This window comes from Nicotiana attenuata, chromosome 12, assembly GCF_001879085.1.
Source record: "Nicotiana attenuata strain UT chromosome 12, NIATTr2, whole genome shotgun sequence".
Classification (NCBI taxonomy): Eukaryota; Viridiplantae; Streptophyta; class Magnoliopsida; order Solanales; family Solanaceae; genus Nicotiana; species Nicotiana attenuata.
Genome location: NC_032000.1, coordinates 11,088,366 through 11,096,081, shown reverse-complemented (window position 1 = coordinate 11,096,081; position 7,716 = coordinate 11,088,366). Strand labels below are relative to the sequence as shown.

The window sequence follows — 7,716 nt, the reverse complement described above, 5'->3', positions numbered from 1 at the left end:
CAATTTTAAGATTTACACTTCCTTGAAGAATCTGCCCAGATATGTAAAGGGTCTTTTGAATATGAACAGATGGAGAATTCCTACCTTTAGATTTAGGAACAAAAATCATGAAATAAAGTTTTCAGATGTTGTGCACTTTGTTTAGAGATGATACAAGCATCTGCCATGAAGTAGGTAGGATAAGCAAAATATAGCCAGAAATGTCAGGATATTTTGCCATATACCATAGGCGGATCTAAGATTTTAAAACATGAATGCACCATAAACAACAACAACAACAACAAGCCAGTGTAATCCCACAAGTAAAAGTCTGGGGAGGGTACAGTGTACGCAGACCTTAAAGAAGGCAGAGAGGTGGTTTCTGGAAGACCCTCGGCTCCGGAAGGGAAAAGGGGAGGGCAGTAACAAACAAACCGGTTTGACAACCGAAGCGAAAATACAAAACTAGCAATAGGTAATGCAATCAGAAAATCGAAACAAAGACAACATCAAGTAGTAACAGAAGTCTAGGGATGCAGCACCATAAAGGAAGGAGAAAATAAAAAGTATCAAGTCAGAATTAATCTCTATCCCTTAGGGTAAATAACTGAGTATTCAACCAAGTACACCATTCAATCTTTGTGAAGTATGGGTGCCAACAATTAATATAGACTAATTCTAAAAAATATGTACATAAAATAACTAATTTAGCGGAAAGACCATGGGTTCACAGTCAACAGACCAGCCGCACCTGTTTACTAAAATGCTTTTTAGAGATATAGAAATGATAAGGATTTCCTCCGGCCGCTTAATTAAGTACTAAAAGAAGAGTAATTTCTGGTTATTCTTTGTTCTGCACAATTTGAGTGATCAAATAAAAGGAAAGCTGCAGATCTAACACAATTTATGGAACTGAAGAAATGCATTGCTCATATTGAGAAAAGTAAGACGAAGTACAAGATGACAATCACCAACTTAAGATTTAAGTCCGAAAAGGTCGACATTATACCCGAGATCCACATAATTCAAATTTAATAATTTGAAGATATAAGTTAAGATTCCGCTTGCCTTGAAAGAGGAAAAAGAAGTTCTAGGTTTCCATAGTCAAGCAACATAACTTAAGAATCTCAATTATTTTAACAGTAACAGATATAAGTAGTGCCTCTGAAACTTTTGTTTTTGAAGCCAGAAATCATAAAAATCAATTAATAAGCTTTGACCAGTGATTATTAGATTACAACAGAGTTCAGTCTCTTTTACTTATACGGAATAATTCAAGACTTTTCTCTGCACCATCAAAATCATACTTCCCACCATAAGGACCTCCTATTCCTTCTATTGGACTGATACTTTGATTAACCGATCCATTGCATGTCACGTCGCCCTATTCATAGAGGAAGAAGGCATATACTCAAATCTAAATTCTTTCCTACCAATCGTATAGTCAACCTTGAGTGCCTCCTATAATAACTTAAGAAATAATGGAAAAACCTTGTTCTGTATTGAATAGCAAGCTGAGTATATATACAAGTTTACCTAAGCCTACTCCTTGTATTAGAAGACTTATTCAACGTAAAGACTATCAAAATAAACTAACTGAAAGATACTCTAAATGAGAGGATAACTTTAGATCTACCTGTGTAACTAACAGGATAAACATAAAAGATAAAGACTACTTCTAATAGATGAGAACTAGTAACAATCTGGTAAGAGGAACTGTTGTTCCCATACCTCCCTTTTGATGATCTTGTCACTTCTGTTAAACTATAGCTTCAAGCTATTGTTGATGCAGGAACAAACCACTATAAATAGGTATTTATATACGTAATTGATTAATTCAAATACTTTAACCCGACAAGAGTTGACTATGCAGGGGAAGTGACTAATGAGCGGGGTACCTTGAAACCTTCCTTTAATAAGTTCCCCATAAAAAAAGCTAAAAGAAGAAAGAGAATTTCCTAGTTCTTGGACCTAATACCTGCTAAATGGGAAAACAAAGAAAATGAACACTTCAAAGACTGAGTGAGTACTCTTCGATAAATTATGATCAACAAAGGGAAATCCATATTAATCAAAAACTTAGCACTCAGATTCAACAATATAGCAAATTACTCTCTTAGCAAACCCATAATACTAACAAATCAATATGTTCAGGTTGAAAGAAAAATGAATAAGTGAAAATGTACTCCGATAAACATGGCAAGAAAATACCAGACAAGAGTCAAGGAGATGATTTTGTAGCCCAATCTGGAGGCTGTATAGTAACTGTCAATGCAGTATTTCCCATGGTATCATGATGCGTTGTTTGAATTTCCAGGGCCGAATTGGCAACAGACCAGCAACACCTGTTTACCTCAATGCTTTTTAGAGATATAGCATCACCAAAATGAGAAGGGATTTCCTCAAGCCGCTCACACTTGGTTAAAACCAAATGTTCAATCATAGGAAAAGCATCATCGTAGACAGACCACTGTGAAATGTTGATATTGTCCAAATTTAAGTATTTGAGTTTAGGGAACTCTGAATCTTTCACTTCCCATTGATTCCCTTCAAAAGCTCTGAAAAGTAACTTCAGAATCTCCAAGTTAGGCAATTCTCCAATGGTAGAAATTGCGGACCAAGGTAGACGAAACTTGGACAAAGTCAATTCCCTTAGTTTTGAGGGGAAACTAAACTCATGCGGAAGTTTAGCTGGATAGCCGTTGGAAACCAGCTTGAGGGATTCAAGACGACTTAGAAACTCTAATCTGGGAAAAAGAACACACCTTCCCTTCACTTTATCTGAATAACCAAATGTCCCCGAAAATATACAGCTCAACTTTCTCAAATTTGGCATCTGATTCAAAATCATCTCTGCCTCTTCACCATAAGAGAGACGTGGAGTGGAAAAGGTTTCCAAATCATTTAATTGAGAGTTAGCAAGTGATTCGCCCATGTTCTCATGCAAACTAAATGAAGCACGACGTTTTACAAGAATATGCCTCAGTTTGACCATCTTCAGAAGAGAATAAGGTAATATCACCTCTCCTCCCAATCCTCTTACCACAAAAGTTTCAAGATTCCATAGCTTAGCAATAAATGAAGGAATTGAATTGGCATCAGTTTGAACAGCGAAGTACCTCAAATGAATTAGAAACTGTACTTCACTGGGAAAAGTACCACCAATGTTGAGGGAATCTAAATCTAATACCTTAACAAGCTTGAAGCTTTCAAAGATGAAGGAAATGTCATGTGGCCATAACAAGTTATCTGGATCTGTCACTTTGAACTGTAAGGAGCGGACGTTCGAGCGACATGGCTGCCATAAATCAATCTCATCCTGGTAAGAATGAATGAACAACCGGTAGTCCTCAGGCTTTTCAGGAAGAATATCCTCCCGTCTGAATCAGATACAAAGGAACAAAACAAAAAAAAACACGTGTCAATGAGAGTTGGTATAAGCATAATAAGATGAAATCAGTATAATTCTATGTACCTATTTATTTGGTTGAGGAAATTTTCTTGTTTGGCCTTTTCCAAGCAGAAATTGTGCAAGAGATCATGAATGCAGCACTTTTTCACCTTGTCATTGGGTCTCTTCTCCATGGCAATTACTAGATTTCTACTAAGAAGATCTTCAAAAAAATATTGTGCGGCATCTTCTGTTCTTTTTTCCTTGTTTGCTTGTACAAACCCTTCAGCTTGCCACAGCCAAGTCAACCTGGAGACATGAATATCCCTGCCCTTCAAAAATCCTCCAAAATAGAGAAAACAGGGTTTTAGGTGTTGTGGTAAATTCTTATAACTGAATCCAATTAAAGACATGCTCTCTTCCGAGCTGCCGCTGTTATGTGAACCTAGAGTTTCCTCTACTTCTTTCCACAAATCTTGTTTGTTCTCTTTCTCTTTCAGAACACCCGCAACTATCACAATGAAGAGAGGCAACCCTCCACAACATTTTGCTATTCGAGATCCTACATCTACAAGTTCAGGTGGACAGCTCTCCCCTTGAAACACCTCTTCCTGTAATAATGCCCAACTCTCATCATCTCCGAATAAACGAAGATGATGGGGATTGCTTTGACATTTAGCATAATTGGCAATGTCAGTCAGCCGGGTCGTTAGAATAATTCTACTCCCACTATGAGCATCTCTAAAGCACATGTATAAATCATCCCAAGCTGTTTTATCCCACACATCGTCAATGAGAATTAAGAATCTCTTGGTTAACAAAACTTGACGCAGCTCGTTAGCTAATTCACTGTCTTCTTTTTCAGAACGATCAGCAGGATGAAGAACATCACCCAAGATGGTAAGAAGCAATTCTTTCCATGAATATACTTGAGTCACACGACACTTAGCGTGAACATCAAAGTGAGAGGTAACTATGAGATCATGGTAAATCTTCTCGGCAAGTGTGGTCTTCCCAATTCCAGCCATACCAACTACGGAGATAATATCTAGCTGAGAAGATCCTCCAAGTAGCTGCTTCTTTATTTTGTCCATTGCCTCCTGAAAACCTTCCATTTCTTCATTTGTTCTTGGGGTATTAGCAGATAAAGATGGTGCAAGATTTATGGGGCTCTTTGTAACTTTGTGCATTGTCACATCTATCTTCTTTCTTCCACAAGTCTCTCTAACAACTTGATATTCAAGCTTAAGATTCTCAACAACTTCAGAAATCCAAAGAACTTTGTACCAGAGTGGATGAGAACAGGCCAAGCACGAGTCAATGACATACTCTGCCATGTATGCCATTTCAGTAACACTTGTTATAAGACCATAAAGTTCATAACGCTCATCTAAGCTTTCTATAAGATGGTCAGTCAATGATCTTAGACACAATAAACCCTCCTGGACTGATTCAATCTGATGCTTTAAGTCGATAACTGAATCAAGCTTAGAACGTAGCAACTCCTCCAATTTTCCCAAGAAACAATTGAGAAATCCTAACTCATTTGTCTTTGGGAAGCTATAACCTAACGAATATGGAACTTTTAGACAAATCATTTTGACCTCTGCCTCAATATACTTGAGCAATTGCTTTACATCAGAGAGATATAACATGTAATACCAAGCGGGTTTATAACCCTTGACTTGGAAAAGACATACATACTTTATATCTTGAACACGTTTTGTGAGGTCTTTGAGTTCTTGATGCATATTGCGGTACTGTACAATATCTGCAAGAAAAGAGCCCAAGTACTCTGATTTGTCTTTGACTACTAGGATCTGGTTCTTGAGAAAAGAGATTGAACAAGCATCATAGTTGAGAAACCTGTCCTGGTGATTTAATAAGAAATTAATAAGGCCTTCTCCATCTGTCATGTTGCAAGGTGATGCATCCAGAAGATGAAAGAATATTTTTCTGAATCAGAATCTCTTGTAGCGAATCAGATAATGAAAAACTCAGTTTCTGAGTGCTGCTCCCATCCTTGAAACTTTCATAACAAGAACCAATGATTTGTCCTAACTTGTCGGCAGTCCCTTCAACATGCATTAAGAGATCATGCAACTCATTAAGCTGTGTGTGTTGCGTGAGAACATCCATGAGAAAAGCTCGGAGGAAAATAAGCTCTTCATGAGCACTTTCAATCAGATCAAGAATTTCAGCTTTCAAAGTGGCTTTGTGCTTTAGTAAATCCGTCAAGCTTCCCTCAGACTTGATAAGCTTTAAAGTTAGCATCAAAAACTGAAGAACAAGATTGATCTTTCTACTTTTGTTGTTGTCCACAGCATCCTCATAAATTAAACAGATAGCAGATTCAGCGTCAATTGCGATAGTTCCAAATCCTGTCAAGAAATCATTCTGCTTCATGCATCCAATGCTCTGAAATGGCGGGTCAGCAAGATACATTACCAGGAGCAACAACCCATAGTAATATTTTTTTATCTCATTGGCAACAGTAAACGTCAAATAAGTTTCATCCTTCAGTAGTAGAGTATCAAGAATATATTCATGAAACCCCATCAAAATCTCATCCATCTTGGGGCTCTGAGAGGATGGTGCTTTTGAGGATTTTAGCATGCTGAAATAAGTATCAATGACCTTAAAATTAAGAGGAAGAAAGTTCAGCAGATTTATTGTAGGATGGTTAAGTGTCGACGATGCAGAAACGTTGGGACACATCTGTCTACTCGCTGCCCTAATAAACTTGAACTTAAGAAGCAACTCAAAATGCAGGCGATTAATTTTGCAGGCCAAGTCTTCTTGCGTCGAGTAATGAGAAAGAGAATCAATTACTGACCATGCTCGGTCAATCACGGACTGAATGAGCGTCAAAAAATCAGTTATCTTAGGTTGCTCTTTGCAGTGGTCCAATAAAACCATGAGAAAAGTTCCAAAGAGTGCCAGCTCTTCTCGAACAAAGTCAATCAAATTTCCCAGAGGAGATATTATGGCAGCTTCGCCGTTTAATAGCTTAATCAGATGGACATCTACTGTGACATGGTTAAACTTCAGTTGCAAAAGAAAAAGCACATGGTCTATTTCAGTAGTCTTCAGGTCCATATCCTCATTATAGCAGGAGGAGTAGATCACAATTGCTGCCTCAAGGGCCAGAGCTTCGATATGTGGTTGAAGAGAATTGAATTCCTCGAGTGGAATGCATTCTGATACAATGTCGCAGAGAAATCCATAAAGGTAAGAAAGTCCTTGTTGGAGCCATGGAATTCGATCATCAAAGGTAACTTTTAAGCTGGCATCATGGCTTAGCAGCTCTTCCAGATCCTCTTTGAGACCATAAACCAAATCAGATATAAAATTGACACTCATTGTAGTCACTGATTGTGATGACTTTGACCCTATCAAGAGGCTCAGATAAATCTGCCTCAGTTCAGGCCTAAAAGGACTAATCCTTTCCAGCAATTTAGAGAACTCACAATCTAACACACGTGCCTGCAGGTCGTCATCCTCCTCCATATTGTAGGTTGCCACAAAGAAACATAGGTGTAGTGCACTGTAAGCTACATCCTCAGCATGGGTGAAGAGATCCTTCATCCTCTTATGCTCAATGCACCGCTTTGCAGTTAACGTGACGAAAGCTTTTAGATACTTCAGCTTATTTTTAAGCACAAATGTGGAAGGAGCATTATGATGCTTTATAAGTAGGCACAATATAAAACCAAAAGAATCAAGCAAAGCTACGACAGACCCCACCATTTCAATCATGATTAGGCTAGATGATCTTGATGGCTTTGAAGCTTTAATTCGTTCAGCAATATTCTCCATTTGAATCATCCTCAGCAACTTTGAAATCATTCCAATGGTGTCACTTGTCTCGCCAGCTTGATCATTCATGTGAGAACATATTGTATAAATCTCGTGAAGAGCCTCCATAAATAGGGCCCTAAGTTGTACAGATATCCAATTTTCAGGGTGAGCATTCTCCACAGCTACGAGAGAGGGAAGTACATGTGTTAGCTGATCCACAACATTTTTCAATTGATTATCCGTGGAACTATCTAAATGCTTGTCCATCACAAGGTCTAAGGCAACTAGCACATAGTAACACTCATTGGCCATCTATTTTCCACCTTTTCAGTTTTCTCTAACTGTTGACTCCTGATAAAATCCAAGTAATCAGGAGTCAACAGTTAATCTCGACACAAACATATTCAACAACCCAGTATAATCTCAACCCAGTATAATCCCAGGTGTGGGATCTGGGGAGGGTAGTGTGTACGCAGACCTTACTCATGCATATTAAAAAGAGTCCATGATTTACGATCACTAGGCTTTACTTATATTAAAATGAA

General features: G+C 38.1%; 1 pseudogene; it reads right to left on the bottom strand.

Moving 5' to 3' along the window:
* LOC109235291 lies at positions 2,071-7,710 on the bottom strand (annotated as a pseudogene).